The following is a 13,850-nucleotide window of genomic DNA, read 5'->3' as shown; positions in this document are numbered from 1 at the left end:
CCAGGCTCTGTCCCGTGCTTCGTGGGGGGCTCTGCCGTTCCATCTATGCCTGCGCGGTGGCTTGCTTCCTGGAAAATGGCCGCCGCGCAAGCGCAGATGGAGATCTCGGCACTGAAATCTCAGGAGATGAGTGCTGAAATCTCATCTCCCGAGATTTCAGTGCCAAGATCTCCATCTGCGCTTGCCATTTTCCAGGAAGCAAGCCACCGCGCAGGCATGGATGGAACGGCAGAGCCCCCCACGCAGCACGGGACAGAGACCGGTGGCGGCGGCAGGCACCGGGGGACACAGCGCGGCAGCAGCGCCTGAGGGACCCAGCGCGGTGGCGGCAAGTAATGGACACCCGCAGCTGCAGCCCAAAAAACGTATGTGTGCATTGTAAGACGCACCCCTATTTTCCCCCCAAATTTGTGGGGGAAAAAGTGCGCCTTACAAAGCGAAAAAATACGGTACTCGTGTATAAGCCGAGATTTTCTGCACATTTTTTTGTGCTGAAAATTCCTCCCCTCGGCTTATACACGAGTCATTGTCCAGAAAGGCGGCAGAGCAGCGGCAGGAGCCATCGGCTATGGCACAGTGACAGCTGCAGCCGCCGGCTTCAAGAAGACATCATACTTGCCCTCCTCGCGCCTTTTCTTGATTCTCCGTCCCCGCATCTCTGTCCTGGCGTTGAAAGAACCCTGTGCTGAGAGGTCACATGGTACCGCTCATTAAGGCAATGAATATGCACGCGTCTCCACTCCCATAGGCGTGAAGCACATATTCATTACCTTAAAGAGCAGTACCATGTGACCGCTGAGCACAGGGGAAGAGCTGCTGACGCTGAAACAATGGAGATACAGGGAGGGCACGAGGAGGGTGAGTGGGGAGGGGGGATGAGCCATGCAGGACCGGGGGAGCCGAGCCATGCGTGACCGGGGAGCTATGCATACAACAGGGGGAGCCACAAATAGCAGGACAGGACGGAAGGAGCCACACATAGCAGGACAGGATGGGGGGAGCCATATATAGCAAGACAGGGGGAGCCACACATAGCAGGACAGGACGGGGGAGCCACGCATAGCAGGACACAGGTAAGTGGACAATGCATACCTGGCTTATACTTGAGTCAATAAGCTTACCAGTTTATACTCGTGTCGGCTTATACTCGAGTATATACGGTACATTGTATGTTTCTACAAGCAAATACTGTACTATTCTTAAAGGGAATCCAACACAAGGTTTATGCTATGTAATCTTGGTGTCACAGGATTACTGCAACAGAGAGGAGCCAGAAGACCACAGCGTCTGATTGCTCCTACTCCTGTGCTGAAAAGAAGCACTTCTTTTTAAATGGTGTTTATTTCTTTTGGCAGAACAGGGGTTAATCGGCCATGTTGGGCATCCTGGGACTCTGAGCTCTCAGCTGAGCTCGTTTAGCCACTCCTATCCCCTATATAATCTGAGTCCTGACTGAAACACATTATCAGAGCTAGCTTATGCTGCATGGCTTGGAGGAGAGGCATTTAGGTGCTTATATGAGAAGGAGTTTGGAGGAGTTATCTGTGACTGCTGCTTGGGTTTAGTGCTTTCCAAAGAAGGCGAGTAGAAAAAGATGAAACGCAAGTGGCATTGGTTAATATGGATGAAGACCGCAGTGCACAGCTAGGACAGATTACAAATGACAGACTTGTCACATTGTTTCCCATTCCTACATGGAAATAATTACATTTATAACTAACACTAGTAGTTCATTTAGTGGTAGCAACACCCGCCTGTTGACTCCATGAAAACTGAAAATAAACAAATTGGAAGTGGCAATCCTAAAAGTCAATTTCGACCCTTTAGCGAGCCTTGTCACATAACTTGGTATAAAAGCCAACTGGAATCTCAATTTGTAGACACTGTGTTTCGGGGTACTGCCCCTCGTCAGTGCAGAATGTGAGCTCTGGTTTGGCTGTGTGACAGGCGTCGAGATCTCACACTTTGTACTGGCGAGGGGCAGTACCCCGAAACACAGTGTCTGCAAATTGAGATTCTGGTTTGGCTGTTATCCTAAGTCATGTGACAAGGCTCGTTAAAGGGTCAACATTGACTTATAGGATTGCTTCTTTCAGTAGGTGGCACTAGAGTTCTAGTCCTCTTCCTCTCTGAAGAGACAATTTGCATATTTCCCAGAGGAGCATTGCGGCTTTAAGTCTCATCATCTTGGCATGCTTAGCATGTCAATCTCCGCAAGGAGAAACAATACTTTGTGGATCCAAGTTTAAATACAGAAAGTCTGGTGGGTCCAGACATGAGTTATTTATCTGCAGTCCATTGGCAAATCTAAATATCTTTGCATGAATGTGATCGGACCCTGCTGATTACTCTTGACCAGACAAGGTAGATGTCAAGGTAAAGAAGGATCAGGCATGTTTTGCTTTTTTACCGTTTGGGCAATAAGTCTGAATTGTCTCTCTCCAGCACATAAGAATATTCACACAAATGTTTGTGTATAGGGGAGTTGTGTGGTGCTGTAAGATATATATTTGGCTATACACATTTCTTTCTCTTCCACTGAATCCACAAATTTTGGTAGGTCAGAGAAACTAATATTTGGAAGTGTCCTGACTCTCTCTGAACTATAGATCTCAATCAAACATAGGCCCAAGCTTATTGAATTTCAGCATTCCCTATCATTTGTTCACACAGGAGATAGTCCACTGTCAGTGGCTCCTGGTAGTGTTGCTGCCACGTGAAATCTGCCATTTGGAAACAGCCTAGACATCCTCTTTTCAGCATATAAAAAGAAATCTGTCAGCAGGTTTTTGCTATTTAATCGGAGGACAGCATGATTTGGGGATTAAAATATTCAGCAATGTGCCACTTATCAGGCTGTGTGCTGTTTACTTATAATGAAGGTTTTATCACCAGGAGATGATCACTGTCTGGACTAGGTCTCACTCGCCTCTTAGACCAGCTATACCCCTTTTCTGATAAGCAGCTCACTGTCAATAGACGGTGTACTCAGAAAGCTGTAAATTTTTCTTACTCAAATGTTTAGCACCCCATGATGGAAAATATTTTAAGCATAGTTTTACTAAAACTGCCTAATAAATGTAAACGCTGGTGTTGTAGCGAGGGTATGCTCTTTACACCTCCACAACACCTAAGGATGAGGGCTGCTAAAATTGACTCTTTTCTAAAGGCTTAAATCAATAAACAAAGATCAAATTGAGGCCAGTCACACATTCAGTATTGTGGTCAGTATTTCACAATGCAGAAGTGGTGCGTGTGTTTTCCTCTGACTGTGTCCTGTTTTGCCTTACAAATACAGATGTAAAATACTGACCAAATATTGAACGTGTGAACATGGCCTCAACCTGAGAAGCTACACAAAATTTGTTTTTAAATTACTCACTATTTTCACTTGTGGAAAAGCAAAATTAAGGGGAAAAGTCTGGATACATAATTGTGTATTTCAAGTTGATTAATCTGTCAGATTAAAAATGGGGAAGACTTTTTAAAACTGTCTAAAAGAAAAATTTTTGTTTGTTGCTCATAGCAGCCAATCATGGAGCTGTTTGATTTTACCAGTGCAGCTTAAAGGAGCTTTTATTTTTGTAATGGCTATGTTAAAAATGATAAATTCATCTGTCACTATCCCTCCTGAGGTTCAGAGCTGTCTGCTGCTACTCTGGTAATTGTGTACAGGTTGCAGGGGTGACATCACGACTACAACGTTGCAGCCAATTACTAGGCTCAGTGGCTCTGCCAATGTAGGCAGCACACCCCACTGAGCCTAGTGATTGGCTGCAGTGCTGTGGACACAGTGTTACCCCTGCAGCCTGTACTGTACACAATCACTGGAGTATTGGCGGAGCACTGGAACTGGGTAGGGTAAGTAACAGATCATTTTATTATTTTAAGTGCGGACATGAAAAATAAGTAAAAAAAAATAGGAAGGGAAAAACCCTGGTTGTTGCTATGGGCAGTAAAGAAAGCTTTCATAAATGAGGCCTGAACATTTGCATACAGTGTGAAGAATCTGGGGTTGTTTTTAAGTTAGCAGTTCTGCAGACTTCATCTATTCGGACATCCCCCAGCATTCCCGTTTTGATGTCTGTGCAGTTTGCTTTGCTGGTTAAAATTCTAGGAAATGTGGCATTTACACCAGTCAATTAACAGTAAACTGATGTGAGAAAAACAACCCTCCCACTACTATAGAACTGTCAGCTAAGGCCTGTTTCACACATCCGTTTTTTCCCTTCAGTCAAAATCCGCCAAATTTTTTTTAAAAAAACGGATCCGCCAAAAAAGGGGCGGATCCGTGTTTTTCCCCCATGGACTTTCATTATTGTCGGATCTTGACTGACGGTCGTCCGTCTCACCCGTTTTTTTACGGATCCGCCAAGATTTTAGTGGCTCCCGGGCGGATGAAATGGACCCTGCAACGTTTTTTTGCTTTGACGGTCCGCTAATTTCAGCATTAACCCATAAATGCCGCTCCGGGAGCCGATAAAATCTCTCCTCACCCGTCTCGTGATATCCCTCTCCCGATCGCGCTCCACCTCCCGCGATATCGCAGGAGCGATCTACATGCAATTCACGACCGCTGCGGTCACTTTAAATTTGATTTGGCCACATCACTTCTCCCACGGATCCTACGTGCTCCGCTGACATCCGTCCGTCACAGATCAGCTGGTTTCAACCTTTGGCGGTTTTCAACTGACCGCCGATGATGGAGGTATGAAGCAGGCCTAAGCTGGCACACATGTACCATAGTTATTTGTAAAGTTACTCAAGATATTACCGTGTATTACATAGAATATATGGAAATCTGGAATGGTGGTTATACGTTTTATTCCCTTCTCCCCTGCTCCACACACACAGTCATGGCCGAAAGTCTTGGCATCCTTGAAATTTTTCCAGAAGTTTTTCTCCCACAAATTTATTGCAATTACACGTGTTTTGATATGCACACGTTCATTTCCTTTGTGTGTATTGGAACAACACAAAATAAAATAAGGAAAAAAGTCTAATTGGACACTCTATCACACAAAACCCCAAAAATGGTCTGGACAAAATTGTTGGCACCTTTCCAAAATTATGGCTAAACAACTGTGTTTCAAGCAGTGATGCATGCTCAGACTTATGTGTGGCAAGTAACAGGTGTGGGCAATATGAAACTCACACCTGAATGTATAAAGGGTGAGAAGTGACTCAATCTGTGCATTGTGTGTCTGTGTGTGCCACACTAAGCATGGAGAAGAGAAAGAGGACTGTCTGAGGACTTGGGAACCAAAATTGTTGAAAAATATCAATAATCTCAAGGTTACAAGTCCATCTCCAGAGATTTTGATGTTCTTTTGGCCACGATGTGCAACATAATCAAGACGTTTACAACCCATGGCACTGTAGTTATTCTCCCTGGACGTAAGATTGTTGCTGGCTATAGGAAGCTATTGATTGCAGTTATTTCTTCCAGAGGGTATGCCGCCAAATATTAGGTTGAGGAAAGTTGCCTGCTGTCCATAGGCAACACTAAGCGGCTTTAGTCCATAGCCAATATGGAGGCCTCCATGGCAGCCATAAGCCTAACAAAGGCCTCCATATTGGCTATGGACTAAAGCCGCTTAGTGTTGCCTATGGACAGCAGGCAACTTACAATGGACTACTCTAGCAGCAGTCTGCTTACCTTGGATGGTTAGCAAAAATAGTGGGATCCCCTCCAAAAAAAATGATGTGGCGTCCCCCTATATTTGTTAGCCAGCAGAAAAAGCAGACAGTTGCGGCCTGGCATTCTCAGGTTGGTGAGGCCCATGGATTTTGGCCCTCACCAGCCTAAAAATAGCAGCCCGCAGCCGCCCCACAAATGGCACGTCAAAAGATGCGCCAATTGTGGCACTTTACTCGACTCTTCCCACTTGCCCTGTAGCGGTGACAAGTGGGGTAATATTTGTGGGGTTGATGTGCGGAGAAGTTTCTATAAGACACCTATCCATTACTAATCCTATATTCACATTGTAATAAAACACAGACACCCAGAAAAAAGTCCTTTAATTGAAATAATGACACAGACTCATTTAATATTCTAAATTAAACCATACTTACAGCATCGCCTAATCCAAGCGAAACCCTTGATCTCCTGTAATAAAAACAAAATAAAAAAGCAACAGTTTACCATAACTGTCTGCCGAGAGGATATACATCCTGTCCCACGAGTCCAGCTCTGCTAATCTGGATGTCATAGAACATAAAAAGTACCAGCACAAAGTCAAGAAAATTTCATGTATATAAACTCAGAGATACATATCAAAAAATACGGAGAAAAAATGAGTTTACCATATACAATGAAAAATAAGCATTTATTAATACAAAAGTTCATCAATTACATAAATAGTAAAATGTACAATAAAATATATCATATCAATTAGTGTGTATGGATACACATGATCCACAAGACTGATGGCCACAGACTATGAGCAGAATATAATAGCAGGACAGAGCAAAAAAATAACATCTGTCAAACCATTGGTGATAGAAAGAGTTAATGTAAACATCAGGCAGCTGATTCACTCAGTATCAGGTGGCTCATATAGCCAACCATGCAGTGCAATGGTATGCTGAGCAAGTGCCTAAATCATAAACTGTTGTGAGTTCATTTTCTGGTCCACCAGTTGTGAGTTCTCCTGCCAGGCTCCCTCTGGTGGTAACAGGAGGTAGTGAGGCTGATTTAATCAGTAGAGATCTGCCACCTGATAGTGAGGATGACGATTGGACCTCAGGAATCTCAGACTGGATTTAAGACAGCCGACTCCCTATTCTGGTGCTGGTGATTCCTTCTGGCTTGTCAGGTCTTGGTTTTCATCTCTGTTCCAGTCATCTAAAGCTAAGTTTTTCTGCTAATGTTCACACTTGATTTTGTTGGTCTATTCAGTTTTTTGTGTGGTCAGCCAGCCCTGGCTGGGGCTGTGCTGAATTTCCACTCTTATTTACCTGTATTTGCCAATTTGCTTTTTGTCCCTTATTAGATTGGCCTCTTTTTGCTCTGTCTCAGAATATTTCAGAGTGCTGATATAGTGGGAGAAGTCTAGTGACTTCAGGGATAATTTTGCTATCAGAAGTGTTGGACATTATTTTTGTAGGGTTTTTTGCAGATTGCAGACAGTGTCTTTCCTTTCCTATCCTTTCTAGTTAGTTTGGTCCCCATCGTTTGCTCAGCCTATTTTCCTGCCTGTGTTTGTGCTTTCATCTTGTTTCACCGTCAATACATGTGTGGGGGCTGTCTTTCCTTTGGGGTCTGCTCTGGGGCAGTTAGTTTTCCCCTTTTCTTGCTTCAGGCTTATGTAGTTCTCCGGCTGTGACGAAGCGTCTATGATCATCGTAGGTACGCTCCACGGCTGCTGCTAGTTGTGTGGTTAGGATCAGGGATCTGCAATCTGCATAGTTACCAACCTGTCTGATTTTCTGCGACTTAGCTTGTTTTGTTTTTTTTCTCCTCAGTGACCAATTCATAACAATAAACATCACCATGGTATCAACAATGAATATATATGTATACATATGCAGAGACCGCTACATGACTAAGTAAAGAATGAAGAGGTTAATTACCCATAGTGACTGCCCATGCTATGACCACGTTCCCCAACGCACGTTTCGCTTGATATTTCGTCGCTTCCTCAGGATCCTCCTGTCAGCGGAGATTGGCGCCCCCGCTCCACGACGGCTATCTTTTGAAGTCCCTGATATGACTAATATTGATTCAAACAAGGGTAGCAGAATAATTAACAAAAGGCGTAATTTATACCAATGGCCCATTTGTAACCCATATGGTAAAAGAACATAAAGATCATGTTGATAACAGTAAATTAAAAGGTACTCAAGGGTTGGAAGTTGATGAAGAAAACCTCAACGTGTTTCTCCTAACCGGATCATCAGGAGGTAGATAGTCAGACACTAGTACCAGTAGGGTGCCAACCTCCGCTAATAGGAAGGTGTTCAGTCACAGGGAACAGTATTAGTCAGGTACTCATTTGTTTGCACATGTCACTTTATGTCTTGTGTTTACAGCACGTTTTCTTGCACGTTTTCTATTGTTGCCTATTCAACTACCTATATTGGCAATAGCTATACACTCCTTTCCTGGTTAAATGGGTGACTACATGCTGCACCAGTCCAGGGCTATTTAGGAGTATCAGGGTTCAGCCATCGTTAAGCGGGGGCGCCAATCTCGATTGTGTTTAGGGTGCCAACCTCCGCTGTTAGGTAGTCTGTTATCAGGGCCCCATAATAGGGCCATAAAATGCATGCATCAAATATGCATGCTTTTATGTGCCTTTGTATCCTTTTTTTTTATTTTATTCTGTGTTTGTTTGTTTTTCCCATCATACATTTAAGTTAGTTAAAAATGCTGCAAAAACCAGGGCTATAGAATTGGAGTCGGTGCTCATTTTGGTGGAGTCGGAATAAAATGGACCGACTCCGACTCCTAAAATATATAATAAATTCGGTACAATAGTTCAATGCAGAATGTGCTGAATATTTTTTCATAGGAATTTGGGAAAGTTATGAAATATCCTATAAATGGCTGTTCTATTCCTGATCTAAGGCTACATTCACTCACAGATTTTTTGCTGCGTTTGTTGAGAATACGTGTCACGAAGTGACATGCCCTGTGTGACACGACCAGCCTGTCAGTAACTAAAACAACAAGACAAACAACACCGGGGACACCGTTACAACGGTGGGCCCTACAATACGGAAAGGGGACGTGGACACCTCCTGCACTCTCCTGAGGCTGTATCCCTGAACACTCCTGAGGCTGTGTCCCTGAACACTCCTAACGTTCCCTGTACAGGCTCTTCACCTGTCGCTGACCAGGATACCTGAATCCTTCACCAGCCCTGCACCTATCCCTTACTCGGTAACTGGCTAGTGCAGACACTGGTCCCACCGCTGTACTAATGTAACATTAAGGAAAACAACAAACAGGGAAAACAAACAACTTGGCTTTCTCTGTTGCCAATGCTCCTAAGGCAACAGAGTACGGCACCTGGATACAGCTTCCAACTGAACAGCTGAAACACCAAAGCTCTGGATGAGCTGCAAAGTACTGCTCCCAATAGCTCCTCTCTCCTCCAAAGTTGGTTAGGAAATGACCAGTATCACCAACAGTGATCCAGAGCACCTGACACCCTTTTATAGGAAGGAGGGGAGGGTTAACACGTGCTGGCTAATTTACTCATGTAGTAACCCCAGCGGCCACCAGGGGCAACCCAATAGCAGCAACCAAGGTTGTAATAACCCCAGCGGCCACCGGGGGCAAAAACTAACATTAAGCCAGAGGCTTGAAGGAAAAAAAAGGTTATATGTGAGCAAAGATCTGCCAGAGATCCAAACATTGAGTGTGACAATACGTTTTTCAGCTGCAAAAGCAGATCAGCTTTTTAAAAAACCGCATCACCTGAAAGGTTTTTGAGCTCATAGATAATGTTTTCAAAAGCAGAATAGAAAAACGCCACACAAACTGACATGCTCATTCAGCCCAAAAACGGATCCTCACAAAACAATGTGTCTGAATGTCATATCTTGAAACCCATTGACTTTGCTGGGATGCTCAGAGTCACACTGCATTTTTCTGCAAAAAATAGATCCTCAAAAAAGCTGTGTGTGAATCATGGCCGCCCCCTAGAAGCAGGGGCACGCACCTGTTGTGAATTCTCTCTCTGGCTTCCCTCTAGTGATTACTGAAGATAGTAGAGCTGGTCAGATTGAGAGTTCTCTTTCTGAGCTCCCTCTGGTGGTTACTGGAAGTAGTGGAGCTTATCTGATTGACAGAGGCTTGCCACCTGATAATGAGAAAGACGATTGGAGATCTGGGGTTTCTGATTGGGATTTAAGACAGCTGACTCCCTCTATCCCTGCTGGTGATTTTCTTCCTGTGCCTCCTGAGGTCTGATGTCTCCTGCTCTTTCCCTGCATGTTGAGCTAAGTGGTTCATTTGCTATTCTGTTTGGATTTGATCTGGTTTTGTTTATCTCTGCTTTGTGTGGGTCAGCTAGCTCTGGCTGGGGCTGTGCTGAATCACCGCCCATATGTTACTGCCTGCGACTTCAGTGTTTTTGTGCATCAGACGTGTTGGACTTTTTGCAGGGTTTTTTTGCGTGATTGCAGACAGTGTCTTTCCTTTCCTGCCCTGTCTAGTCAGTGTGGGCTCCATCATTTGCTCAGCCTATTTTTCTGCCTGCGTTTGTATTTTCATCTTGTTTCACCGACATTATATGTTTGGGGGCCATCTATTCCTTTGGGGTCTGCTCCGGGGCAGTTTAGATTTGCCCTTTCTTGCTTTAGGCTTAGTTAGCTCTCTGGCTGTGCCGAGGCATCTAGGATCATCGTAGGTACGCTCCACAGCTACTGCTAGTTGTGTGGACAGGATCAGGGGTCTGCATCCGCTTAGTTACCAACCTCCTCTGGTTTTCTGTGGCTTAGCCTGAGCCTGCTATCCTCCTCGGTGACCCATTCATAACAGAATCACCAGCCTAACTTTAGACTCTAGGGTACTCTAAAGAAGGAAAGAATTAAAAAAAAAAAGTGGCAGAATTTTTTTTTCATAAATTTTTTCCCCTTTTTTTGTGGGGCTGTAGGAGGATATTTTTTGTCTAAATGGAGACTAAGCAATTGTCTTATCGTGTTGAGCAGCTTGCTGCTGAAGTGCGGGGAATTTCTGCCTATCTCGCTCAATCATCTGCTGTTGAACCAAAAATCCCTACTCCTGATGTGTTTTCTGGGGATCGGTCTAAATTTTTGACTTTTAAGAATAATTGTAAATTTTTTTTTGCTTTGAAACTTAACTCTTCGGGAAGCTCTGTGCAGCAGGTTAAAATTGTCATCTCCCTGCTACGCGGCGATCCGCAAGATTGGACCTTTTCTTTGACACCCGGAGATCCTATTCTGGCTAATATGGATGCGTTTTTTCAAGCCTTGGGGTTGTTGTATGATGAACCTAATGCTATTGATCAAGCTGAGAAAACTTTATTGGCATTGAACCAGGGTCAGGATTCTGCAAAGTTATATTGTCAAAAATTCCGAAAGTGGGCGGTCCTTACTAAATGGAATGCCTATGCCCTAGCAGCTCTCTTTCGGAAGGGTTCGGCAGAAACCGTAAAAGATGTTATGGTGGTATTTCCTGTTCCCTCTGGTCTTGACGACTCTGTTATTGGCCTTTAAAATTGACAGACGTTTACATGAACGTAAAACTATATGCGAGAGGCGGTGTTGCCTTTCGAAGAAACTTCTGAGCCCATGCAGTGTGATAGGGTTTTTTCTAGGGCTCAACGTCAAGAATTTAGAAGGCGTAATAAGTTGTGCTTCTTTTGTGGGGACGCCTCTCATACAATTTCCGTCTGCCCTAAGCAGGAAAAACATTTTGCTCACTCATCTGTTTTGGGCAATGTACAGCCTAAATTCCTTTGTCGGTTTTCTTGATCTGCTCCTTATCTTCATTTTCTGCTAAGGCTTTTGTTGATTCAGGAGCAGCAACCTGATGGATTTTGACTTTGCCAAATGTTGTGGTTTTCCCATGGTACCCCTGCGGACTTCTATTCCTTTGAGGGGTATTGATGCTACCCCTTTGGCGGAGAATAAACCCCAGTTTTGGACCCAGGTGATAATGCGGGTCGCCCCAGACCACCAAGAAAATTGTAAATTTTTGGTGTTGCACAATTTGCTTTTCTTGTGAGTTACAGTATAGAAGGTTACGAATAACAGAATATTATATATAGATGGTTGACCCAGCTTAGGGGAAGGAATTTTTTTCCCTATGGAGAAAATTGGCTTCTACTCTGTGAGTTTTTTCCTTCCCCAGGATCAACAATGCAGAACAGCTCCACTAAAAATAGGCTGAACTAGATGGACATAAGGTCTTCCTTCAGCCTTCAAAACTATGTTACTATTGTTCTGGGTTTCCCAAACTCATAATCCTGTTTTAGATTGGAAATCTGTGTCTGTGGAGAGTTGGGGTTGTCAATGTGTTCTTAGTGACACTCCTGTTTTCTCCACCTCTTCCCAGTCTCATGATATTCCTGACTATTTGGCTGATTTTTCTGATGTATTCAGTGAGAGTAAGTCTGCGTCTTTGCATCCTCATAGGAGTTATGACTGTGCAATTGAGTTAATGCCCGGGTGTAACTTTTCCAAGGGTCGGCTTTTCAACTTATCGGTACCCGAACATGATGCTATGCGATCTTATATCAAGGAGTCGTTGGAGAAGGGTCATATTAGACCATCCTCTTCAACTTTAGGTGCTGGGTTGTTTTTTTTTTGTGGCCAAGAAAGATGGTTCATTAAGGCCATGTATTGACTATCGTTCCCTTAACAAAATCACTGTTAAATATCAGTACCCGTTACCCCTAATTTCTGATTATTTTCCAGAGTTAAAAGTGCCTGTTGGTTTACCAAGCTTGACCTCAGGGGGGCATATAATCTTATTCGCATCAAGCACGGGGATGAATGGAAGCCGGCGTTTAATATTCCGGAGGGACATTTTGAGTACCTGGTGATGCCTTTTGGGCTCACTAATGTCCCTTCTGTCTTCCAGTCTTTTTTTTTCTACCGTAAATTTATAAGTAATTTTTCTGGTATTGTTAAACCTCTGACTGATTTGACCAAAAAGGGCGCTGATGTGGTGAATTGGTCTCCAGAGGCAGTTTCGGCATTTCAGGAGCTTAAGCGGAGATTCACTTCTGCTCCGGTTCTACGGCAGCCTGATGCCTCACACCCATTTCAGGTGGAAGTAGATGCTTCTGAGATTGGTGCAAGAGCCGTTTTGTCCCAAAGAAATCCGGTGACTTCTAAGATGAATCCCTGTGCCGCCTTTTCTCGAAAATTTTCCCCACCTGAACGTAACTATGACGTGGGGAATCGGGAATTGTTGGCCATGAAATGGGCATTTGAAGAGTGGAGACATTGGTTGGAGGGTGCTAGACATCAAGTTGTGGTCCTCACCGACCACAAGAATTTGATTTATCTTGAATCAGCCAAACGCTTGAATCCTAGACAGGCTAGGTGGTCCTTGTTTTTCTCGCGTTTTAATTTTGTGGTCTCTTTTCCTCCGGGCACTAAGAATGCTAAGGCGGACGCCCTTTCTAGGAGTTTCTTTGCGGATATTCTTGATGTGACCGAGCCTACTACCATTCTAAATGAGGGTGTAGTTCTTTCCGCCATGTCAGCCGATTTGAGACCGTGCCCTGGAGGAATTTCAGGAGGACAAACCTGAACGTTGCCCTATGGGAAAATTGTATGTCCCTGACCAGTGGAGGAAAAGAGTAATGTCTGAAATTCATTACTCCGCGTTGGCTGGTCATCCAGGTATTTTTGGTACCAGAGATTTGGTGAGCCGGTCTTTTTCTTGGGCGGCACGGTGGCTCAGTGTATAGTACTGCAGCCTTGCAGCGCTGGAGTCCAAATCCCACCAAGGAGAACATCTGCAAGGAGTTTGTATGTTCTCCCTGTGTTTGCGTGGGTTTCCTCCGGGTACTCTGGTTTCCCCCCACATTCCAAAGATAGGGAATTTAGATTGTGAGCCCCATCGGGGACAGCAATGATAATGTGTGTAAAGCGCTGCGGAATATGTTAGCGCTATATAAAAATAAAGATTCTTATTATTTGATGGCCTTCCTTATATCGTGATGCCAGGAATTTTGTGCAGTCCTGTGGGACTTGTTCTCGGTCCAAGCCCTGTTCTCGTTCTAGTGGGTTGTTGATGCCCCTGCCGATGCCCAGGAGGCCATGGACTCATATCTCAATGGATTTTATTTCTGATCTTCCTGTCTCTCAGAGAATGACTGTTTTCTGGGTGATCTGTGATAGATTTTCGAAGATGGTCCATC

The 13,850-nt window shown here is 44.2% G+C and overlaps 1 protein-coding gene across 2 annotated transcripts in view; it reads left to right on the top strand.

Moving 5' to 3' along the window:
• Positions 1 to 13,850, top strand: part of TNS3 (tensin 3) — a 557,580-nt gene that overhangs the window by 464,498 nt on the left and 79,232 nt on the right. The window lies entirely within an intron of this gene.

The sequence above is a fragment of the Dendrobates tinctorius genome, unplaced genomic scaffold (assembly GCF_039654945.1).
Source record: "Dendrobates tinctorius isolate UK_male_01 unplaced genomic scaffold, ASM3965494v1 ptg000162l, whole genome shotgun sequence".
Classification (NCBI taxonomy): domain Eukaryota; kingdom Metazoa; phylum Chordata; class Amphibia; order Anura; family Dendrobatidae; genus Dendrobates; species Dendrobates tinctorius.
This window is presented reverse-complemented; position numbering and strand designations above follow the sequence as displayed.